Source organism: Cervus elaphus, chromosome 1 (genome assembly GCF_910594005.1).
Source record: "Cervus elaphus chromosome 1, mCerEla1.1, whole genome shotgun sequence".
NCBI lineage: Eukaryota > Metazoa > Chordata > Mammalia > Artiodactyla > Cervidae > Cervus > Cervus elaphus.
The window spans coordinates 89,602,119-89,626,590 of record NC_057815.1 but is presented as its reverse complement, the minus strand read 5'-3'; the positions used below and the strand labels follow the sequence as shown (position 1 = coordinate 89,626,590).

Here is a 24,472-nt window from a genome sequence, read left to right as displayed (position 1 = left end):
CTTATGCTTTTGCTTACAACCAGCACTGGACACTCCTTGAGGCTAGTGGCGGACACTAGGTATATGTGTATACAAACAGAGGAACTCCAGATTATCCAGTGATTATCCAGTGATTCTTGTTTCTGAGTTTTTACTATCAACATCAACTCTCTGGCTTAATTGAGCCCTTTGTTGATATGCTTCTTTTGCTTGTTGATTTAATTCTCCCTAAATTACTCCTTGCCCTCAAGGAAGGTGGGTGAACTAGCAAGTCTTCTTATCTTTGTTGAGACTGGGTCCTCTTAGTCTTAGCGGTGGCCAGTTTTCTAGCTGGAAAGGAGAGCAGGACACTCAGACAAGTTGGTGCACTACACAGTTAAAGCTGGAAGAATTCTAATATTTGTTAAATACAAATATAGGTGTTTATATTTAATCTTAACCAAACAAAATTAATTTTTGGATTAACCGTCAATTCAAACTATCCATGTCACTGGTATTTGCTGGCTGACTATATACTTTAGGTATGACTATTAAGTGTTACTAAAATTTAATTTTATCAGTCTGCTCTTAATGCAATAAGATTTTGTTCAATAAAATGAACAAAAAGAGTTCATTTTAGTTTATAATTTTAATTTATAATTTTATATTTATATATAATTATATATATATAATTATAATTTTAGTTTATAATTCAGTTTTTAGTTTATAAAAAACAGATATAATGAATCTTGTGATATGTGGTACTTCCTTCTCTGTATTTTCCAGGAATCTAAAGAACCATGAGGTTTTCTTGTCCTGATCACAGTGGCTTTATAGAAAGGATCTTATGTATTAGGTGTATAGCAGTAACAGCATAAAAACAACTGCCATTTATGGAGTACCTACCAATAAAGGTCCATCTAGTCAAGGCTATGGTTTTTCCAGGAGTCATGTATGGATGTGAGAATTGGACTATAAAGAAAGTTGAGCACCGAAGAATTGATGCTTTTGAACTGTGGTGTTAGAGAAGACTCTTGAGAGTCCCTTGGACTGCAAGGAGATCCAACCAGTCCATCGTAAAGGAAATCAATCCTGAATATTCATTGGAAGGACGGATGCTGAAGCTTAAACTCCAATACTTTGGCCACATGATGCGAAGAACTGACTCACTGGAAAAGACCCTGACACTGGGAAAGACTGAAGGCGGGAGGAGAAGGGGACGACAGAAGATGAGATGGTTGGATGGCATCACCAACTCAATGGACATGAGTTTGAATAAACTCTGGGAGTTGGTCTTGGACTGGGAGGCCTGGCATGCTGCAGTCCATGGGGTCACAAAGAGTCAGACACGGCTGAGCAACTGAACTGAACTGAACCTTGTGCGAAGCACTAACAGAGTACTTTTTATAATGTGGTGGTTTTATGTCTACAGATCACCAGTCCAGGTTGGATGCATGAGACAAGTGCTCGGGGCTGGTACACAGGGATGACACAGAGGGATGGAACGGGGAGGGAGGTGGGAGGGGGGTTCAGGATGGGGAACACATGTAAATCCATGGCTGATTCATGTCAATGTATGGCAAAAACCACTACAATATTGTAAAGTAATTAGCCTCCAATTAATAAAAATAAATGAAAAAAAAAAAAGATATGTCCACAAAATTCTATAATACTCCTCCCCTCTCTGCCCCTTCAGTATGGGTGAAACTTAGTGATTCACTTCTAAAGAACAGAGTAACATGACAGTGCCATTATGTGACTTCAGAGACGTGGTCATGAGAGGTACTGATGCTTCTCGCTTGCTCCCTCTGAGATCACTTTTTCACTACCATATCATGAGGAACTCATGATGAACTGAGTCCTCCTGCTAACAGTGATACGAGTGAGTTTAGAAACAGATCTTCTGGTCCCAGTCAAGCCTTCAGATTACTGCAGCCCTGACCCAAATCTCGATTTCATCTTCTTTTTTGAAAATCTATTTACTTGGCTGCATTGGGTCTGAGCTGCCTGACTGGGATCTTCCGTTGTGGGTGAGCAAGCTTCTCTAGTTGCACCATGCAGGCTCTCTAGTTGTGGCACAAGGGCTTAGTTGCTGTGCGGCATGTGGGATCTCAGTTCCCTGACCAGAGATTGAACTCACATCCCCTGCACTGGAAGGTGGATTCATAACCACACCACAGGAGTCCCCCAAAGCTTGATTTTAACCTTATGTGGGACCTTGAGCCAGAACCATCCAAGTAAGCTGCTCCTGGATTCTTAACCCTCCAAAGCTGTGTGACGTAAGTATTTATTGCTTTAAGCCTCCAAGCTTTGGGAGTAATATATTATACACTGGTAGGTAACTAAAATATATTTAACTAATACACATGTATTATCTTTTTTATTCTCACAACCACCACAGAATAGGTGGTATTATCTTCATGCAGATAGGAAACAAAGGCTCAGGTAGTTAAGTAATTCATTCAAGGTCATAAGCTAGTAGTGGTAGACCCACCCCCATATTCTCTGTAGTATATTATACTATGGCTTTTCAGGTTCTATTTCTTTCAGGCAGCTTATTAGCTATCTCTCCCACCTTTGATTAGCCTGCTATCCATGGTTTCATGCAAATAATGGATTAGAAAAAAATGACAGGCTTAAGACTAATCCAGAATTATACTTCTGGAGTCTTTGCTTCAGCATGACATGAACCCATTAATTAGCACATTTGGATATGACTGTTCAACCTGTTATATATCATCCAGCCCTACATCCTTTCTGTTTTTTTTTTTTTTCTTTCTGTTTCTTTACAAGGATATCATGGAGATGTTGTCAAGGTCTTATTGAAATCCAATTAAACCAAACCAACACAATGTGAGTGAGTGGGTGTTGTTGAGTCATGTCTGACTCTTTGAGACCCCGTGGACTGCAGCCCACCAGACTTCTCTGCCCATGGAATTTTCTTTCTTTTTTTCTAAACGTTATTCTCTTTTATTTTTTAAAAATTACTTATTTATTGTACTTTACAACATTGTATTGGTTTTGCCATACATTGACTTGAATCTGCCATGGGTGTACATGTGTTCCCCATCCTGAACCCCCCTCCCAACTCCCTCCTTGCCCATGGAATTTTCTGGCAAGAATACTGGAATGGCTTGCCATTTCCTTCTTCAGGGGATCTTCCCAACCCAGGAATCACACTCGTGTCTTTGGCATCTCCTGCATTGGCAGGCGGATTCTTTACCACTAGTGCCACCTGGGAATCCCAAACCAACAGAATAAATATAGCTACATTTTATAATAATTTTATAATAAATATAGCTAATAAATAAATATAGCTAAGTATAGATTCTTCTCAATTTAACAGTCTAGTAATCCCTTCAAAAATGGAGTAAGTTTGCATTGACTATTTCACTTTTTCCTCCTTCGGTATTATGGCCATTACCATCCTCTGTCTTCGTCACCCCCTTCTCAATTACCAATGATTTTGATAAATGTTTCACACACATTATACCTCAGAACTATGCTATGAAGTAGGTTCTCTTATTATTTCCATTTTACCAATAAGGAAATTTGGCTTATAAAGATAAATAATTTGCCTAATGTCATTTTACTAAGAAGTAAAAGCTGGGGCCTTCTTTACCCACCAAGCCTGGGCTCTCTTCCTTCTCTCCTCTTCTCCCCTCCCCTTCCTCCTTCCCTCATCCCCTCCCAGCCCTTTCTCTTTCAATAAACTCTGATAGGCAATAAAATCCCTCTGATAGTGACTACAACGTCCTTTTCTAAACACCAACAACTTACTCTTTTTAACAAATAGTTGAAAGAATATCTCAAGACAGATGTCACGGTCACCAGCCCTCAGTCTGTTGAAATGGCCTGCTGACTCGGGTCTTCTGGAACTTCTCCTCTCCACCAGCCTGGCCACCCTCCCTCTGCCCGTCCCCCCTTCTCCTCACAACCTGCGCCCGGTCCGCTTTCTCACAGACTGCCGGTGGTCGTTCAGCCTGCTTATCTGCTGGGCCTCCGCGCCTCAGAAAGTAAATCAGACCCAGAACCTTGAGCTCATTTAAAGCAGTTAGGTGATTTCTTACACATCAGCTACATTTGATTTCATTTCCTGGAACCAGTGTTTCTTTTAATCTTTTCCAATCCAAAAAGCATTCTCTTTGATGAGGAGACTAAATCAAAATAAGAGGTGAATGCTCTGTTTTCTCTCTTTCATTCATTAATATGATACCATCCACCCAGTCCTCACTGTTGTTTTTTGCTCTGATGTAATTTTTTAAAAAGGAAGACTTTTTACATTGTCTTCAGTATTTTGTCACAATTCTCAAGTCTTCCTAGTCTCTTATTTTCCCTTTAATACAATGTAAGTATAAATATTCATTTATATATATGTGTGTGTGTGTATATCTATCTATCTATCTATCTATATGTATATATATAGTTGCTCTTTGAACAACACAGGTGTTAGGGGCTCCAGCCCCCCATGAAGTTGAAGATTTGCGGAACTTTTTACTCTCCCCAAACTTAACTACTGATAGCCGACTGTTGATCTGAAGCCTTATTGGTAACATAAACAGTCAATTAACACACATTTTGTATATTATATTATTATATACTGTGTTCTTACAATAAAATAAGCTAGAGAAAAGAAGACATTATTAGGAAAATCATAAGGGAGCGAAAATACATTTATAGTACTGTACTGTATTTATACCATAAAGTTTATATAGTCTGTCTACAAGTGAATCATCTGTCAGTACCTACATAAATATTGTCAAAACAGTGTAATGTTATATGTATTACTAACATTTATGAGAGTTGGATCATTAAGAAGGCTGAGCACTGAAAAACTGATGTGTTCAAACTGTGATGCTGGAGAAGACACTTGAGAGTCCCCTGGACTGCAACGAGATCCAACCAGTCCATCCTAAAGGAAATCGGTCCTGAATATTCATTGGAAGGACTGACGCTGAAGCTGAAGCTTCAATACTTTGGCCGCCTGATTCGAAGAGCTGACTCATTTGAAAAGACCCTGATGCTGGGAAAGATTAAGAGCAAGAACAGAAAGGGGAAACAGAGGATGAGACGGTTGGATGGCATCCTCGACTCAATGGACATGAGTTTGAGCAAACTCCGGGAAATAGTGAAGGACAGGGGAGCCTGGCGTGCTGCAGTCCAAGGGGTCGCAAAGAGTCAGACACGACTTAGGGACTTAACAACGATATGTGAAAAAGAAATCCATATTTATTTACAGGTATAATGGTTCATGTATTGATAACGAAGAAGCAGCAATACGATTGCTTTATGGTAGCCTACCTGACCCACCTCTTGAGAAACCTGTATGCAGGTCAGGAAGCAGCAGTTAGAACTGGACATGAACCAACAGACTGGTTCCAAATAGGAAAAGGAGTACATCAAGGCTGTGTATTGTCACCCTGCTTATTTAACTTATATGCAGAGTACATCATGAGAAAAGCTGGGCTGGAGGAAGCACAAGCTGGAATCAAGATTGCCGGGAGAAATATCAATAACCTCAGATATGCAGATGACACCACCCTTATGGCAGAAAGTGAAGAGGAACTAAAAAGCCTCTTGATGAAAGTGAAAGAGAGTGAAAAAGTTGGCTTAAAGCTCAACATTCAGAAAAATAAGATCATGGCATCTGATCCCATCACTTCATGGCAAATAGATGGGGAAACAGTGGCTTACTTTATTTTTCTGGGCTCCAAAATCACTTCAGATGGTGATTGCAGCCATGAAATTAAAAGACGCTTGCTCCTTGGAAGGAAAGTTATGACCAACCTAGATAGCATATTAAAAAGCAGAGACATTACTTTGCCAACAAAGGTCCATCTGGTCAAGGCTATGGTTTTTCCAGTGGTCATGTATGAATGTGAGAGTTGGACTGTGAAGAAAGCTGAGCGCCGAAGAATTGATGCTTTGAACTATGGTGTTGGAGAAGACTCTTGAGAGTCCCTTGGCCTGCAAGGAGATCCAACCAGTCCATCCTAAAGGAGATCAGTCCTGGGTGTTCATTGGAAGGATTGATGCTAAAGCTGAAAATCCAATACTTTGGCCATCTCATGCGAAGAGTTGACTCATCTGAAAAGACCCTGATGCTGGGAAAGATTGAGGGCAGGAGGAGAAGGGGACGACAGAGGATGCGATGGCTGGATGGCATCACCGCCTTGATGGACATGAGTTTGAGGAAGCTCCAGGAGTTGGTGATGGACAGGGAGGCCTGGCGTGCTGCTATTCATGGGTTCGCAAAGAGTCGGACATGACTAAGCAACTGAACTGAACTGAACTGAACCTATATACAAACGAATGAATCATTATAAAAATCTTATGGCATACAGTATTACAGTCATATTCATGATACAGCACTGGAAATATTGCTACATTAAAAAAAACCACTTACTAATGATGACAGGATAAAACAAAGTTTCTCCAATTATAAGAAAGAGAAGCATACTGTATGGTAATGTAATTCTCTGAAAGCAAAGTTTTAGTAAACTAGGAAGAAGACTAACAGATTGTTAATTTTGTATTAAATATCACTCGCCTTATGCCTGTGTAAGGATAGGTTATCAACCTCAATGCCAGTCTTGCACACGCTGTTTTTTTTTTTTAATTTTTACATTCTTTTTACCTTCATTTTGTTATATGATTCAAGGTAATCGCTAACAAAAAGGAAAAATGTATTTTCTAATTTTTAATTGGAAAAAAGTTCAATACTTTCCTGTAAAGAGTGTTGCAGAACTTAGAGATTTTTTTTTCTTTTATTTTAATTGGAGGCTAATTACTTTACAATATTGTGGGGGTTTCTGCCATACAATGACATGAATCAGCCATGGGTGTACACGTGTTCCCCATCCAGAACTCCCCTCCCACCTCCCTCCCCATCCCACCCCTCAGGGGCATCCAGTGCACCAGCCCTGAGCACCCTGTCTCATGCATCGAACCTGAACTGGAGATCTATTTCACATATGATAATATACATGTTTCAATGTTATTCTCTCAAATCATCCCACCCTCGCCTTCTCCCACAGAGTCCTAAAGTCTGTTCTTTACATCTGTGTCTCTTTTACTGTCTCACATATAGGGTCATCGTTAACATCTTTCTAAATTCCATATATATGTGTTAATATACTGTATTGGTGTTTTTCTTTCTGACTTACTTCGCTCTGTATAATAGGCTCCAGTTTCATCCACCTCATTAGAACTGATTCAAATGCACTCTTATTAATAGCTGAGTAATATTCCTTTGTGTATATGTACCACAGCTTTCTTATCCATTCGTCTGCCAATGGACATCTAGGTTGCTTCCAATTTCTGGCTATTGTAAACAGTGCTGCGATGAACATTGGGGTGCACGTATCTCTTTCAGATCTGGTTTCCTTGGTGTGTATGCCCAGGAGTGGGATTGCTGGGTCATATGGCAGTTCTATTTCCAGTTTTTTAAGGAATCTCCACACTGTTCTCCATAGTGGCTGTACTAGTTTGCATTCCCACCAACAGTGTAAGAGGGTTCCTTTTTCTCCGCACCCTCTCCAGCATTTATTGTTTGTAAACTTTTTGATAGCAGCCATTCTGACCGGCGTGAGATGGTACCTCATTGTGGTTTTGATTTGCATTTCTCTGATAATGAGTGATGTTGAGCATCTTTTCATGTGTTTGTTAGCCATCTGTATATCTTCTTTGGAGAAATGTCTGTTTAGTTCTTTGGCCCATTTTTTTGATTGGGTTGCTTATTTTTCTGGAATTGAGCTGCAGGAGCTGCTTGTATATTTTTGAGATTAACTCTTTGTCAGTTGCTTCGTTTGCTATTATTTTCTCCCATTCTGAGGGCTGTCTTTTCACCTTGCTTATAGTTTCCTTCGTTGTTGCTCACACTGTTCTATGTGATGAATATTTAGGTGATGATAATGGTAACGACACAAAAACAACTCATACAGTCCTTGCTTTTCAGTTATTAGATTTTCACACAAAGATACGGCCGCCCCCCCACCCCGCCACATACACAACAGATGGGTTTACTAACTGTATAACATGATTATTTACTATTATTAAGTGGGAGTGGACCTCATAAAGGTCTTCACGTTGAGTAGGCTGAGGAGGAGGAGGGGTTCGTCTTGTCTCAGGGGTGGCAGAGGTGGAACGGGAAGCAGGAGAGGCAGGCACACTGGGTGTAATTTTACGGAAATACATCAGAAATTTGCCTGACCTTTTTCGCTTTTTCATTTTTCTAAAAATATTTCTATATAGTACTCATCCTTCTTTTACTGCTTGCTTTAGCTTCAGTGCCTGTATCATAGAGGGGTCCGTGTCACAGAAGTCAAAAGCAATCATGAACAACTGGAACCCTTCTGCCAGGACGTCTAACGTCAATGTGTTTTCTGGCACGGCTTGTATGTCTTCTTCACTGCCTGGCACTAGTTTAGGAAGCACTCATCTCCACCAAGTCATCTTCTGTTAATTCCTCTCATTTGGTGTCTATTAGTTCTTGAATTTCTCCATATCTTGAAATTCTCACCACCCCGCCCCTGCTTTTTCTTTTCTATCCCACAGTCTCTTTCATGATTTCCTTGACTGGCTCTGTTTTAAATCCTGTGAAGTCCTGTACAACATCTGGACACAGTTTTCCCCAGCAGGAATTTATTGTTTTGGGCTTGATGGCTTTCATGGCTTTTTCTATAGCAACAATGGCATCTTCAGTGGTGTAATCCTGATAGACTTTCATGATGTTTTCTCTATTGGGGTTCTCTTTCATCGTGTTGACAATCCTTTCCCTAGAGTACTGTGTGTAATGAGCCTTAAAGGTCCTTATTATCCCCTGAATTAGAGACTGTGTTTGGGGGCTAGTAGACCACTCTGAAGCCTTTATTATTGAATTCATGAGGTTCTGGGTGGTCAAGGCATTGTCCAAAATAAAAAGCACTCTAAGAGGCAGTCCCTTACTGGCAAGGTACTTCCTGATTTAGGGACAAAATGTCAATGAAACCAATCTAGAAAAAGGACTCCTGTTGTCCAGGCCTTCTTCCTGTACAACTTAAAAAGACTGGGAGCTGGTGTTTATCTCTTTCCTTTGAGGTCTGAAGGCTGGATGAGGGTAGTCCTGATCACACACGTGACTGAAATTGCAAAAACAGTAGAGTTAGCTTATTTCCTTCTGCCTTAACTTCTGGTGTGCACTTCTCTTCTTTACTAATAAATGTCCTTTACGGCATTCTTTTCTTTTTCTAGAATAGGGCACTTTCGTCTGCACTAAAAACCTGTCCAGACAGATATCTTTTCTCCTCAATGACTTTCTTAATTGCTTCTGGGAACTTTTCTGTTGCCTCTTGGTTGGCAGAAGCTGCTTCTCCTGTTATCTTGACATTTTTTTTAAGCAAAAACTCTTTCTAAAATTATCAAACCACCTTTTGCTGGCATTAAATTCTCCAGCTTTAGATCGTTCAATTTCCTTTCGCCTTAAGTTGTCATATAATGACTTCACTTTTCCTCAAATCATATTAGAGTCTATCAGTATGCCTTTCTTACAGTAATTCTACACCCATATGAAAGCTGAATTTTCAAGGAGATTAAAAGAGAAATATTCAATATTTCTCAAAAAGTGCAAGGTTTCTGCACTTGCTGACCTAGCTGCAGCAATAACTCACACAGAAGAAGTGCTTTTTTTTTTTTTTTTTTAAATAAGAATGGTCCTTACATTGGATTAATTTATCTTGAAATGGTGGGCAATCACAGCTGCAGACCTCAATCTATGGTACATATCAAGCAATTCAACTTGTCATGTCATGACTTTTCTCTGCTTTTTAGGAGCACTTCCAACATCACAAGTGGCTCTTCATATGGGTCCAATGGTGTCTTTCAAGGTTTACAATATTGCACTAAATGTGATGAAAAATACATGAGATCTGCAGGGGATTATTTTTAACGTGATAAGCAGTACTGGAGCTATGAACCGCCCAGGTGGAAAGAGTTAGTGTCACATGGCGTTTTAAGTGGATACTCACGATGCTTTAGCTCACTGCAATAGCAACAGGGGGGTCTCTACAAAATTATTACAGTAGAACAGTGAGTACTAGAATTAATTTTATACAGTTATGATTTAATATTGTCTTTATATTTGTTTATATTTCTCTAGATGGCAAATGATGCTATGTAAGTATGTGCATAAGTTTTTATAAACTTTTTATTTGACTATTTTTATGGGCTTCCCTTGTGGCTCAGATGGTAAAGAATCCGCCTGCAATGTGGGAGACCTGGGTTCGATCCCTGGTTGGGAAGATCCCCTGGAGAAGGGAAAGGCTACACACTCCAGTATTCTGGCCTGGAGAATTCCGTGGACTGTAGAGTCCATGGGGTTGAAAAGAGTCGGTCACAACTGAGCGACTTTCACTTTTCATGGTGGTATTTAAATGGGCTTCCCAGGTGGCACTAGTGGTAAAGAACCTGTCTGCCAATGCAGGAGACCTAAGAGACACAGGTTTGATCTGTGGGTCAGGAAGGTCCCCTGGAGGAGGGCATGGCAACCTACTCCAGCATTCTTGCCTGGAGAATCCTGTGGACAGGGGAGCTTGGCAGGCTATATGGTTCATAGGGTCACACAGAGTTGGACACGGCTGAAATGACTTAGCACATATGCATGGTAGTAAATGATAAAATAGACTATCATCTACGTTTATTTGGCATTTATGACATTTCTAACTTAATTTTTCCTTTTTTAGGTATTTCTAGGCTACACGGTTCATCTGTGAGCTTTTCCAAATTGTTGCAAATCTCTAAAAAAATTTCCAATATATTTATTGAGAAAAATTCACACAGTTCAAACCCATGTTGTTCAAGGGCCAACTGAACTCTGAACAAGGCACTTTGCTAGATGCTAGCCCAGGGGTCCACACAGTGTCGGACACGATGGAAGTGACTTAGCAGCAGCAGTGGCAGCCCAGGGCTAAGAAAGACATAAAAATGTTCTTATAAAGATTACAGTCTAATGAGGAAGACAGAATTTTAAGTAAACATTTATAGGTATGAAAAATGTTAGGAAAAGAGCTTATAAGAAGCATATTAAATCTTAAAGTTCAGAAAAGTCTTCCTAGGAAAAGAGACATTTAAAAAGATATATTACTGAGCTTGGTTCAAGATGGCAGAGTAGAAGGATGTGCGCTCATCTCATCCTGCGAGAACACTGAAATTGCAAATAGCTGTTGAACAACCATCAACAGGAGGACACTGGAACCCATCAAAAAAGATATCCCACGTCAAAAGACAAAGGAGAAGCCGCAACGAGGTGGGAAGAGGCTTGAGCATGTTCAATTGCTAGTAGGAGAAGCAGTAAGGTAATTTTTTATTTTTTATTATTTTTAGTTTTTATTAAAAAAAATTTTTTTTTTTTGCAGTAAGGTATTTTGATAGATTCCGGGGGTCAGCAAACTTGGGCTCCTGCCTGTTTTTGTAAATAAAATTGGATTGGAACACCCCCCCCCCCCCCAAAGATTATATTAAAAACAGGAGGAAATACTTTCAAACTCATTTTATGAGACCAGCATAATCCTGACACTCACACCAGACAGATATTACAAGAAAAGAAAACTGCAGACTAAAATACATTATGCAGATAGCTGAAAATCATTAACAAAATGTTAATAAAAGGAATCCAATGATATATATATATATATATAAATAATAATAAATCATGGCTAAGGTAGATTTATTCACATTAATAGTATAAAGGAGAAATCATATGTTATCTCAATAGATGCAGAAAAACAATAAAAAATTGAATACCAATTCACAATAAAAATTCTCAGTATATGTATACCTATGGATGATTCATGTTAATATCTGGCAGAAAACAACAAAATTCTATAAAGCAATTATCCTTCAATTAAAAAAATTAAATTAAAAAAAATTCTCAGCAAACTAAGAATAAAAGTAAACTTCCTCAGCCTAATATAGGACATTGACAAAAAGCCTCATATTTAATCTGAAACACTGATAACTCTTCTGCCATGATTGGGAACAAAGCAAAGATATCTGCTCTCACCACTTCTATTCAACATTGTAATGAGGTCCTACTCTGGCAATAAAGAAAGAAAAGAGAAAAATAACCCACAGAGACCTGAAAGGAAGAAATAAAAGTACCTCTAATTGGCATATGACATGATTTTGCATGTAGAAGATTCTAAGCAATCTATAAAAAAGCTATGGAACTAGTAAGTGAATTTAGCAAAGTCTCAAGAGATAAGAGAAATATACAAAAAGCAATTATATTTCTAAGTTCTTGCAATGAAAAGTTGTAAAGAAAATAGATTTTAAAAATAATGCTACTTAAAATAGTAGCACAAAACTTGAAATATATAAATTGATTTAATAAAATATGTAAGATCTGTACATTAAACACTATAAAGTATTGCTGAGAGACATTAAAGAAGGTACATACAGTACCTTTCTGTTGTAATCAAGACTAAAGTTCAACAAGTAGATCAATGGAACAAAATAGAAAATCCAGAAATACACCCACACTTATATAATCAACTGATTTCTTTTACAAACCAACCAAAAAAATTAAGTGGGAAAGGTAAAGTCTTTCAAAGAGTGGTGCTGAAATAAACAACCAGCTATCCATATGGAAAAAAATAAAACAAAAAATCCTGATACCAACTTCAAGCTACACACAAAAATTAATTCAAGATGGATTATATATCTAAATGTAAAAGTAAACTTCTAAAGCTTTTAGAAGAAAATGTAGAGCAATAGGGTTATAAACGTATTTAAGGCAAAGATTTTTTTAGAGTGGACCCAAAAGGTCTAACCATAAAAGAAAAAATTCATAAAATAGACTTCAAACTTCTGCTCTATAAAGGACTCCATTAAGGAAATAAATAAGCCAAAGAGTGAGAGAGATTTACAATATGACTGGCAACCAGAATATATAAAGAACTGTTTTAATGATTATAATAAACAACCCACTAAAAAATAGGCAAAAGATGTGAAGAGGCATTTCACAGAGGAAATGGCCAATAAACAATAAAAAAGTGTTCAACATCATTAGTCATCAGGAAAACACAAATCAAAATCACAATGAGATACTAGAAAGGCTACTTCAGACCCATTAGAAAGGCTGAAATTAAAGACTCTGCTTGCCTGAATGCGAGGGGAGTTTGGGGGAGAATGGATATATGTATATATACGGCTGAGTCCTTTGCTGTCTACCTGAAACTATCTAATTTCAGGTAGACTAACTGACTATACTCCAATATAAAATAAGAAGTTAAAAAAATGACTGCTTGCTTCAGAAGAACGTATATTAAAACTGGCAAAATACAGAGATTCTTTACAACACTGAGCCAACTGGAGTTTCCCACCTGCCGATGCAGGAGACACAAGAGACATGGGTTTGATCCTTGAGTCGGGAAGATCCCCTGGAGTAGGAAATGGCAACCCACTCCAGTATTCTTGCCTGGAGAATCCCATGGACAGAGGAGCCTGGCGGGCTACATCCCTGGGGTCACAAAGAGTTGGACACGACTGAGCGACAGAGCACACACAGAGAGATTAGCATGGTCCCTGTGCAAGGATGACAGTCACGTTTGTGAAACATTCCATATTTTAAAAATGACTGTATTGTGGTAATCAATTCACAATATATACATATATCAAATCATTGCATAGTACACATTAGACCTACAGAATGTTATATGTCAATTATATCTCAAAGTTGGGGGAAAAAAGATTGACAACACCAAATATTAGCAAGGATGTGTAACAACTGAAATTTTCAGACATTGCTGATAGGAGTGTAAAACAGTACAACCAATTTGGAAAACAGTTTGTCAGTGATTTTACCCTTAGATATTTACCCAAGAGAAATAAAAACATATATCCACAAAATTCATCTTCCTTTCATGATTAGAAACTCTGAACAAACTGGATATAGAAGGAAAGTACCTCAACAAAATAAAGGCTGTATATGACAAGTCCACTGCTTATACCATATTCAGTGGTGAAAGGTTGAAAGCTCTCCCTCTAAAGATCAGGAACAAGACAAGGGTGCCTATTCTCACCATCCCTGTTCAACATAGTACTGCAATTTTTAACCAGAGCAATTGGGCAAGAAAAAGAAAAAAAAAAAAAAAAGAAATAAAAAGCATCCATATGAGAAAGGAGGAAGTAGAACTGTCTCTGTTTGTAGATGATATGATCTTATATATAGAAAATCTTAAAAACTCCAATCTAATCCCTAAACTGTTAGAATTAATAAATCAAATCCAGTAAAGTTACAGGACACAAAACCAACATACAAAAATCAGTTGCATTTTAATACACTAACAACAAACTACCTGAAAAAGAAATTAAGAAAACAATCCCATTCACAATAGCATCCAAAACAATAAAATACTTAGGAATAAGTTCATTCAAGGGAGTGAAAGATATGTACACTGAAAGCTACAAGAGTCTGATCAAAGAAACTGAAGACACAAACAAACGCAAAGATATCCATGTTCACCAACTGCAAGAATCAATAATGTTAAAATGCTCATACTACCCGAAGCCATATATAGATTCAATGTAATCCCTATCAAAATTCCAATGGCATTTTTCACAGAAACAGAAACAAAACCTTAAAATTCATATGAAACCACAAAAGACCCCGAAGAACTAAAGCAACTCTGAGAAGGAAGAATAAAGTAGGAGGCATGACACATCTTGACTTCAAACAATACTACGAAGCTAAAGTAATCAAAACAGTGTGGTACTGGTATAAAAACAGACACATAGAACAATGGAACAAACTCGAGAACCCAGAAATAAGCCCATATATACAGTCAACTAACATTTGGCAAGATAGCTAAGAAAGAATAGTCTCTTCAATAAAAGGTGCTTGGAAAATTGGACACTCACATGCATAATGATTAAATTAGACCTCTATTTTACACCACACACAAAAAATGGTTTAAAGGCTAACGTAAGACTTAAAACTTTCTTCTTCTCCTAGAAGAAAGCATAAGGGAAAACATCCTTGATATTGATCTTGGCACCAATTTTTCTGAATATATGACACCAAAAGCATATGCAACAAAAGCAAAAATAAACAAGAGAGATATCAACTAAAAAGTTGTTGCACAGCAAAAGAAACAACTAATAAAATGAAAAAGCAGAATTCCCTGTTAGCCTAGAGATTAGAACTCCATGCTTCCACTGCAGGGGCACAAGTTTGATCCCTGATTGTGGAATTAAGATCCTGCATGCCACAAAGCATGCTCCCCCCCCCCCCCCCAAGAAAAAAGAAGAAAGAAAAGGCAACCTACAGAATGGGAGAAAATATCTGTAAGTCATGTATCTGATAAGGGGTTAATATTCAATATATATGGGGAACTCAAACAACTCAATAGCAAAACACCAAATAATCCAATTTAAAAGGGGCAGAAGACTCAGACATTTTTCCAAAGAAGACATAGGTGGCCAACAGACAGATGAAAACATGCAACATCACTAATCATCAGAGAAATGTAAATAAAAACCACATGAGATATCACCTCACACCTCTCAGGATGGCTATCATCAAAAAAGACAACAACGATGTGGAAAAAACGGAACCCTTGTATACTTCTGGTGCAACTGTATATTGGTGCAGTCACTATGAAAAACAGTATGGAGGTTCCTTAAAAAATTAAAAACAGTACTAACATATGATTCATCAGTTTCACTTCTAGATATTTACCCAAAGAAAACAAAAGCACTATTTCAAAAATATATCTGCACACCAATGTATGTGTTTGCTGCAGCATTATTTACAATAGACAAGATATGGAGGCAACCTGTGTCCACTGACAGATGAATGGATAAAGAAGATGTGGTATACATATATGTAATGGAATACTACTCAGCCACAAAAAAGAAATCTTGCCATCTGAAACAACACTGATGAATCTAGAGGGTTTCACACTAAGTGAAATAAATTAGACAGATAAAGACAAGTACTATGTGATCTCACTTATATTTGGAATCTAAAAAACAAAACAACAAACAAAATGAAAACAGTCTCATAGACACAGAGAACAAATGAGTGGGGGGACAAGAGAGGTGAAGTGGATTAAGAGGTACAAACTTCCAGTTATAAAATAAATAAGCCACAAGGATGTAACATACAGTACAAGGAATATGGTCAGTAATAGCATAATAACTTTGTATGGGGCCAAATGGACACCAGACTTATGATGATTACTTCATAATGGATGCAAATATCAAATCACTATGTAGTATACCAGAAACTAACATAATACAGTACATCAACTATATAAAAAAAAAAAGAAAAAGACAAGTGCTGGCAAGAATGTGGAGAAATGGTAACTCTCATGCATTACTGGTGGGAATGTAAAATGGTACAGCCACTTTAGTAGGCAGGCAGTCTTGCCAGGTGGCTAAGCAGTAAAGAATTCACCTGCAATGCAGGAGCCACAAGAGACATGGGTTTGATCCCTGGGTTGGGAAGTTTCCCTGGAGGAAGGCAAGGCAACCCACTCCAGTGTTCTTGCCTGGAGAATCCCATGGACAGAGGAGCCTAGCGGGCTACAGTCCATAGAGTTGCAAGGGGTTGGACATGATTGAAGTGACTTAGCATGCACACACAGGTAGGCAAACAGTTCCTTAAAAGTTAAACATAGAACTGTCACGTGATCCAGCATCCCACCACTAGGTATACATCTAAGTGTGTGTGTGTGTGCTCAGTCGCTTCAGCTGTGTCCGACTCTTTGTGACCCTACGGACTGTAGCCTGCCAGGCTCTTCTGTGCATGGGATTCTCCAGGCAAGAATACTGGAGCGGATTGCCATGCCCTCCTCCAGGGGACTTTCCTGACCCGGGGACTGAACCCACCTCTCTTACGTCTCCTGCATTGGCAAGAGGGTTCTTTACCACTAGCGCCACCTGGGAAGCCCAGTGAAAGCATATGTTCACACAAAAACTTCTACACAAATATTCACAGCAGCATTATTCATAATGGCCAAAAACATAGATACAGTGACCCAAATGTCTGTCACTGGATGAGTAGATAAATATCAATTGTATACCCATACAATGAAATACTATTTGGCCATAAAAAAGAACTGAAGTATGGATATGATAAACGAAACAACATGGATGAACCCTGAAAATACCATGCTAAGTGAAAGAAACCAGAGACAGAAGCTCACGTACTGTACGGGTCCTTCTATACGAAACGCCAGAACAGGCAAATCCAGAGAGACAGACAGGAGACTGGTGGTTGCCTAGGGCTGGAAGTAGGTCGGTGACTGGTGGAAAAGAGCAGGGGTAATTAGTAATTAGAGTTACTTCTGCGTATGCTTTCTTTTGAGGGTGAGTGGGTGATGAAAATGCTCTAAAGCTGATTGTGGTAATTGTTGCACAACTCTGTGAATATACTAAAAACCATTGAATTGCATGCTTTAAATAAGGTAATTGTGTGACGTGAGTTATATTTCAATCAAGCTATTATTAAATATTTTTTTAAAGAATCACTTATACCATTCTTTGCTGTGAATTTTGTTTTCTTCGTTCAATATTCTACTGGATTTTTAGAACTTTCACTATTGAATTTTAGGAACTCTGTACGTCAGGAAATCAGCCCTTCACTTGTGATATGTTACAAATACTTCTCCTTGTTTGTTGTTAATCTTTTATCTATAGAACTTTTTGGTCAAGCAGATTTTCCATCTTTTTAATCTAATGAAATATACCAATCTTTTATGGCCTTTGATTTTTTTTTTTTTTTTTTTTTGGTCAGTCATATTAAGAAAGGCTTTTCCTTCTATTAAACTATAAAAGTATTTTCCTGTGGTTTCTTTGAGCATGTTTATAGATTCATCTTTTTTTAAAAAAAGAGTTACATTCCTTTTAACTTTAAAGAAATTTTAAATGTATTTGTTTATTTTTGGCTGCACTGGGCCTTCACTGCTGCTGGCTGTGGTGAGCAGGGGCTCCTCTCTCGGTGCTGTGCGCTGGCTTCTGATCGGGGTGGCTTCCCTTGTTGCAGATCACAGGCTCTAGGCGCATGGGTTTCAGTAGTTGCAGGTCCCAGGCTCTAGGGCACAGGCTTAATAGTCATGGCGCATGGGCCTAATTGCCTCTGAGGCAAGTGGGGTCTTCCCAGATCAGGGATCGAACCCATGTCTCATGCATTGGCAGGCGGATTCTTTACCACTGAGCCACCAGGGAAGCCCCGTGGCTTCATTTTTTTAACACTGAAATTTTTGATCCATCTGTAAATTTATTTTCATGGAAGGGGTAAGGAAGGAATCCAACTTCATTTTTTAAAAGGTGGCTACCAATTATGCTCATTGATTTTAAATGTCCTCCCTCCTCCAACACAGGCTAACTCCATTTCATGTTTGGGTCAATTTCTAGACTTCTCATTCTGGTTCACTGATTAGTCACTTACCCATTCATGTTCTAGTAATGGATGTCTGTGTGGCATAGTTATGAAGAGCATGCCCACTGGAGCCAGAGTACCCCGAGTTTAAATTCGACCTCTGCCACTCATTAACTCTGTGAACTCGAGCAAGTTAATCTCCTTGGGCTGTTGGGAGGATTAAATGAACTATCTCAAAAGTGCTTAAATCTGGCACACAGTGTTTCGCCTTAGTTATTATTAGTGGAGTTATTATCGCCTTAGAATAGTTTCTAATATCTGGAAGGAGCTACTACTCTTTATTTTTTTTTCTTTCTCAGGATATTCCTGGTTATTCCAGCCTATTTAGTTTTCCTGTATAAGCTTTACAATCAGCATGTCTCACAAAACATAAGCAAACAAAATTAAATCCTCTTGATATTCTTCTGAGATTATGGTAATTATAAATTAAATTAGGGAGAACTGACAGCTTTATGATGGTTAGGTCTTTCTTTCTAAGAACACAGTATGCCTTTCCATATGCCCAAGCTTTCTTTTGAGTTCTTCAGTGGGGTTTTAAGGTTTCCTTCATACAGTTCTTGCATATTCTTGTTGGTTTATTCCTAGGTATTTTATCTTCTTTTGCAATAGGAAGGGATTTTTCTTCTTGTTTGATTATATAAAGGCTATTATTTTTAAAATAAATGTTTGGTTTTAGTATATTTCGTCCGGCCATCTTGCTGAATCTTCATAAATTTTTCTCGTTTGTTTATTTATTTGGCTGCATCAGATCTTAGTTGGGGCACATAGGATCTTCATTGTAGTATGTGGGTTCAGAAGTTGCTTGGGATTAGTTGCCCCAGGACATGTGGTATCTTAGTTCCCTGACCAATGATTGAACCTGTGTCCTCTGTGTCGGAAGGCAGATTCTAAACCACTGGATCACCAGGGAAGTCCCCTTCATAATGTTTATAATAGATTTCAGTTTGGTTGTCTTTGGCCTTCCAAGTAAGCAACTGTATTGCCTGCAAATAATGTAATTTTTCCTTCTTTAAAATCTTTATGTCTTTTATTTCTTTCTCCTAATAGTATTTTTTTTTAACAGAAAGTAAATTTTCCTATATCCTCTTAAACTTAGTGACACAAGATTCCTGTTTATAATTGAACAATGGAAATGTATCACCTCTTCTTCTAAAGATACAGTTTTGTTAGAGGGCTGTTATCTTTTTTTCTTTTTAAAAAATTTATTTTTAATTGGAGGATAATTGCTTTAGTATATGTGCTGCCGAAGCAAGCACTAATTGGAGGATAATTGCTTTACAATGTTGTAGCTTTCTGCCATATATCAACATGAACCAGCCATAGGTATACATATGTCACCACCCTGTTGAGCCTCTCTCCCACCCCATCCCACCCCTCTAGATTGTCAAGGAGCACTGGGCTAAGCTTCCTGCAAGATGCAGCAAATTCCCACTGGCTATGGAAGAATCGACACTTTCCAATTGTGGTGCTGGAGGACTCGAGAGTCCCTTGGACAGCAAGGAGATCCAACCAGTCAATCCTAAAGGAAGTCAACCCTGAATATTCATTAGAAGGACTGATGCTGAAGCTGAAGCTCCAATAATTTGACCACCAGATGCAAAGAGCCAACTCACTGGAAAAGACTCTGCTGCTGGGAAAGATTGAGGGCAAGAGAAGGGGCTGACAGAGGATGAGATGGTTGGATGGCATCATCAACTCAATGGACATGAGTTTGAGCAAGCTCTGGGAAATAGTGAAGGACCGGGAAGCCTGGCATGCTGCAGCCCATGGGGTCACAAAGAGTTGGACCAACTTGGTGGCTGAACAACAACAATCTATTTTACATACATGGTAATACATACGTTTCAGTGCCACTCTCTCAATCCATCCCACCCTCTCCTTTCCCTGCTGCGTCCACAAGTCTGCTCTCTCTGTCTGCATTTCTATTGCTGCCCTACAAATAGGTTCATCAGTACCATTTTTCTAGATTCCATGTATATGCATTAATATATTATATTGTTTTTCTCTTTCTGATTTAACTTCAGTCTGTAAAACAGGCTCTAGTTTCATCCACCTCACTAGAACTGGCTCAAATTCATTCCTTTTTATGTCCTGCTTAATAGTATTGACTAGTATCTTTAGAAAAATGTAAATAATGATTTGTTGTTGTTGTTTTTTATTTGCTAAGTCACGTCTAACTCTTTTGCGACGCCATGGGCTGTAGCCCAGCAGGCTCCTCTGTCCATGGGATTTCCCAGGCAGGAATACTGGAGTGGGTTCCCGTTTCCTTCTCCCGGGGGTCTTCGTGGACCAGGGATCCAACGCACGTCGCCTGCACTGAGAGGTGGGTTCTTTACCACTGAGCCACCAGAGAAGCCCCAGAAATAACGATAGCAAACAGGAAATAGTGAACTTGTTTTTATAATTACAGCTGGAACTCCTACCTCATATTTCTTCCTTTTGAGAGGGGGACATAATATGAAGGCAAATCAAAGATTTAAAATAAAAAAAAATTCAGATCTTCATGAAGATATGAGATATATGAGAAACAGACACGAGGAAAAGCTTCTATATTAAAAAAAAACCGACTAGGTATACAAATATTATTCAGCATAACCTCTAACTATGTAAAAACAATGTATAAAAAATATTAGACCAAGGAGAGAGGCCTCAGGAGCAATCAAAGCTGCTGACACCCTGATTTGGACTCCGAGTCTTCAGATTGTGAGAAAATAAAGTTCTATTGTTTAAGCGAAAAAAAAAAAAAAAAACCCTAGAAATAATTAGCAAATATATTAATGGTGAGTGTGGTCAGTAGTGGATTTATAAGTAATCATTTTTCTGCTTCATTATACTTTGCTGGACTACTATATTTCTATAATAGGCAAGTGTTTCTTCAATGATCAGAAAAACGTAAACAGGAAATAAAAACAATTAATCAAGTGTATTGCTTATCAGCTGAATGTGGCTTGGAACTTACGTCTTGATGTTTGAAATCCCTGTCGCCGTGCTCTCCTGACTCAGGCCAGTTTTATGATATGCATCAAGAATGCTTTATCTAGTTCTTCCACCTGGCTAGGTAGCCTACAGTATAATCTCACATGATGTCACTTTCTTCTTTCATCTGACTCCAGATGTTCTCCAACATGCTCCCACCCTCAGATCTGTGTCTAGATATCCATGCAGCTATAGATCTTTTCGAAACCAAGCTGGTCTGTTTCTCTTAAGTCTCTTGAATATCTTGCTTTTTGTTGCCCATGATTCTCCCCACAAGACCTCTGCATAACCCACAAGCAAACCTGCTCGTTGGTACTCCTGAGCAGTAACTCTTCTTGAGCAAGGATTTTTCTGAAGTTTTTGAACCCTGGGATGTCTCCTAAGACACTGATAGGAAGCCCTTCCCTAGCCAAGATGATGACCCATACAATTTTTGGAGATACAGTGTTCTTGGAGGAAGTCCAGAAACCATACTGATTGGCTTTATTACAAATTCATACAATCCAGCCTCGACTGGATGCTCACGACTACTGGGTAATCCTTTCAGTCATCTCCTTTGAACTTTGTATTGCATTCCTTACAGCAGCTGCCCCAGACATTTTCCATTCTCAAATTTCTAAACTAACCCTTTGCTCCCACCCCTTCACTCTAAGCAGACAACCTATTTTATTGAGGAGATTGAAGCCATCTAATTTAATCCTTCAATTTCCTTCCTCCATACCTTAAATTTCCCTGTGTCTTCACTTATCCTCACCTCTTCCTTCCCTCTCTCTCTTACTCTCCATCTGGGACCCTGCTTTGCCCATTATCTGCCTTATGCTTGCATCTTTCATCTTACCTTCTCCATTAACTCTTTGCTATCTACCCACATGTTTGAGCGTTCCCTTAATTTAAAAATCTTTCATAGTTTACTTACTAAAGCTACTTTCTTCTCCTTTTGCTTTTCAAAACCAATTTCTCAGAAGAGTGTGCTATATTCATTATCTCCTCTTTCTGACTACTCATTCATTCACTCAGTAGCCCCTTCAAAGTCGCTTCTATCACATCAAAACTGTTGTCTTGAAAGTTATGGATGAGCTCCCAATCACTATAGATTCAAAGGACATTTTTCTTAGTTCTTCACCTGTGACAACTGATACTGTTGTCCCTCCAATGCTTGAAACTCTCCTCCTTTGGCTTATACAGTGGTATTTTATGCTATTTTTCTTCCTACATCCTGCTTCTTCCCTGATTCTTTTTCCTTCTCTCACCCTTTAAAGTTACGCATTCCCCAGAGTCCTTACCTTTCTCGCTCCCTACACCCTCGTTCCTCGGTGACCTCATCCATTCACATGTTTTAAATTCTGATTATATTCCCACTTCTAATCTCTTCATCAGTCTTGAACCCCTGCTGGACAAGTTCATTTGAAAGGTTCACTGGCTTTTCAAACTCAGTTGATTCCAAACCAAACTACAGTAGCAACTCTTGTAACCAGCTCCACTTAAACTCAATGAGTCTTCTGTTCTCCACTTCTCACTTCTTAATAATATGCTTATGCTGCTATTTCTTGAGTTTTAAATCTTAGATGTTATCTTTGGACTCTTAGTTGAAGATGATAGATTATCTTTTTCAACCACCCACACACATTTCCATCCTTTCATCTTTCTAATATATTAATGAGAAGACTCTTGAGAGTCCCTTGGACTGCAAGGAGATTCAACCAGTCCATCTTAAAGGAAATCAGTCCTGAATATTCATTGGAAAGACTGATCCTGAAGCTGAAACTCCAATACTCTGGCCACCTGATGCAAAGACTTGACTCACTGGAAAAGACCCTGATGCTGGGAAACATTGAGGGCAGGAGGAGAAGGGGACGACAGAGGATGAGATGGTTGGATGGCATCACAGACTCAATGAACATGAGTTTGAGCAAGCTCCGGGAGTTGGGGATTAACAGGGAGGCCTGGCGTGCTGCAGTCCATGGGGTTGCAAAGAGTCGGACACGACTGAGTGACGGAACTGAACCAATAGTGACAATTCTAGTTTAAAATATTCAGTATTTATATTTTTATACTACATAAATATTATTCACAGCCAAGCCACAAGCTGTGCTATTATTACATATTCTTTTTTTATACAACATTTTGTTTCTTTTGGAGTTACATCGTTCTTGGTTTGCTTGGAGTTTGTAAGTATTAATTACTATTTCTTTGACCGAAGTATTCATCTCTAATTCTCCAACCGAATGTAATCTAACACAACAGTTTCATCAGTTCTATTTTTAACATTTTCTTGTAGGCATTCCTCCTGGAGATTTCTGACACTGCAATCTGAGCTGTTTGCTATCGACTTCATCCTGAGAGTTCCCTTTACTTCTCTCCTATGTTGGATAGCTTTTTCCAGACCCTATAATTCTACCTTTTTAGATTTATTCTCATTTTTGGGTGAAACACATCCTCCAGTAGTTTCATGAGAAAAGTTGCATGGGAGTTAAAATTTATAAGCCCTTGCCTATCTAAAAATCTATATTCTGTTCTCATAGTTGATTAATAATTTGACTTGATAATCTTCCCTTAGCATTCTGAAAGCATTGCTCTGTTGCTCTACCGATTTTCAACTTCCAGTATTGTTGTTGAGAAGCCCATTGGCATTCTAATTCTTTTTCTCTGGAAGTCCAATTTTTCAGATGTTACATTTCTGGAGTAGGCCTCTAATTCCTTGTAATTTTCTCTTATTTTCTATTTCTTTGCCTCTTCTGGGCCATCTTCTTAACTTTATCTTCAGCCTTTCTACTGAATTTTTAATTAATGCTATTATATATATTAATTTGTGCTATTGCATTTTTAATTTCCAAGAATTCTTTCTTGTTCTTTGAAGAAAATACATATATATGTGTATTTATGTTTATATGTATGTGTGATGGTGGTGGTGGTGGTGGTTTAGTCGCTAAGCCGTGTCCAACTTTTGCGATCCCTGGACTGTAGTCTGTCAGGCTCCTCTGTCATTGGGATTCTCCAGGCAGGAATACTAGAGTGGGTTGCCATTTCCTTCTCCATATGTATGTGTATGTGTATATATATACATATATATAGCCTGCCACATGGCGGGCTAGTCCTATTTAATGGATCCAATATCTT

At 38.5% G+C, this 24,472-nt stretch overlaps 1 protein-coding gene and 1 pseudogene across 5 annotated transcripts in view; one reads left to right on the top strand and one right to left on the bottom strand.

Moving 5' to 3' along the window:
- Positions 1-24,472, bottom strand: part of C1H11orf49 (chromosome 1 C11orf49 homolog) — a 202,860-nt gene that overhangs the window by 67,046 nt on the left and 111,342 nt on the right. Inside the window, exon 4 of one of the 5 annotated variants that reach the window (XM_043910969.1) lies at positions 17,149-17,243. The exons of the other annotated variants lie outside the window; for them this stretch is intronic. The gene's annotated coding sequence lies outside the window, so the exon portion shown is untranslated. The remainder of the gene's footprint in view (positions 1-17,148; positions 17,244-24,472) is intronic. 5 annotated transcript variants of the gene reach the window in all.
- Positions 13,494-13,563, top strand: LOC122703645 (annotated as a pseudogene).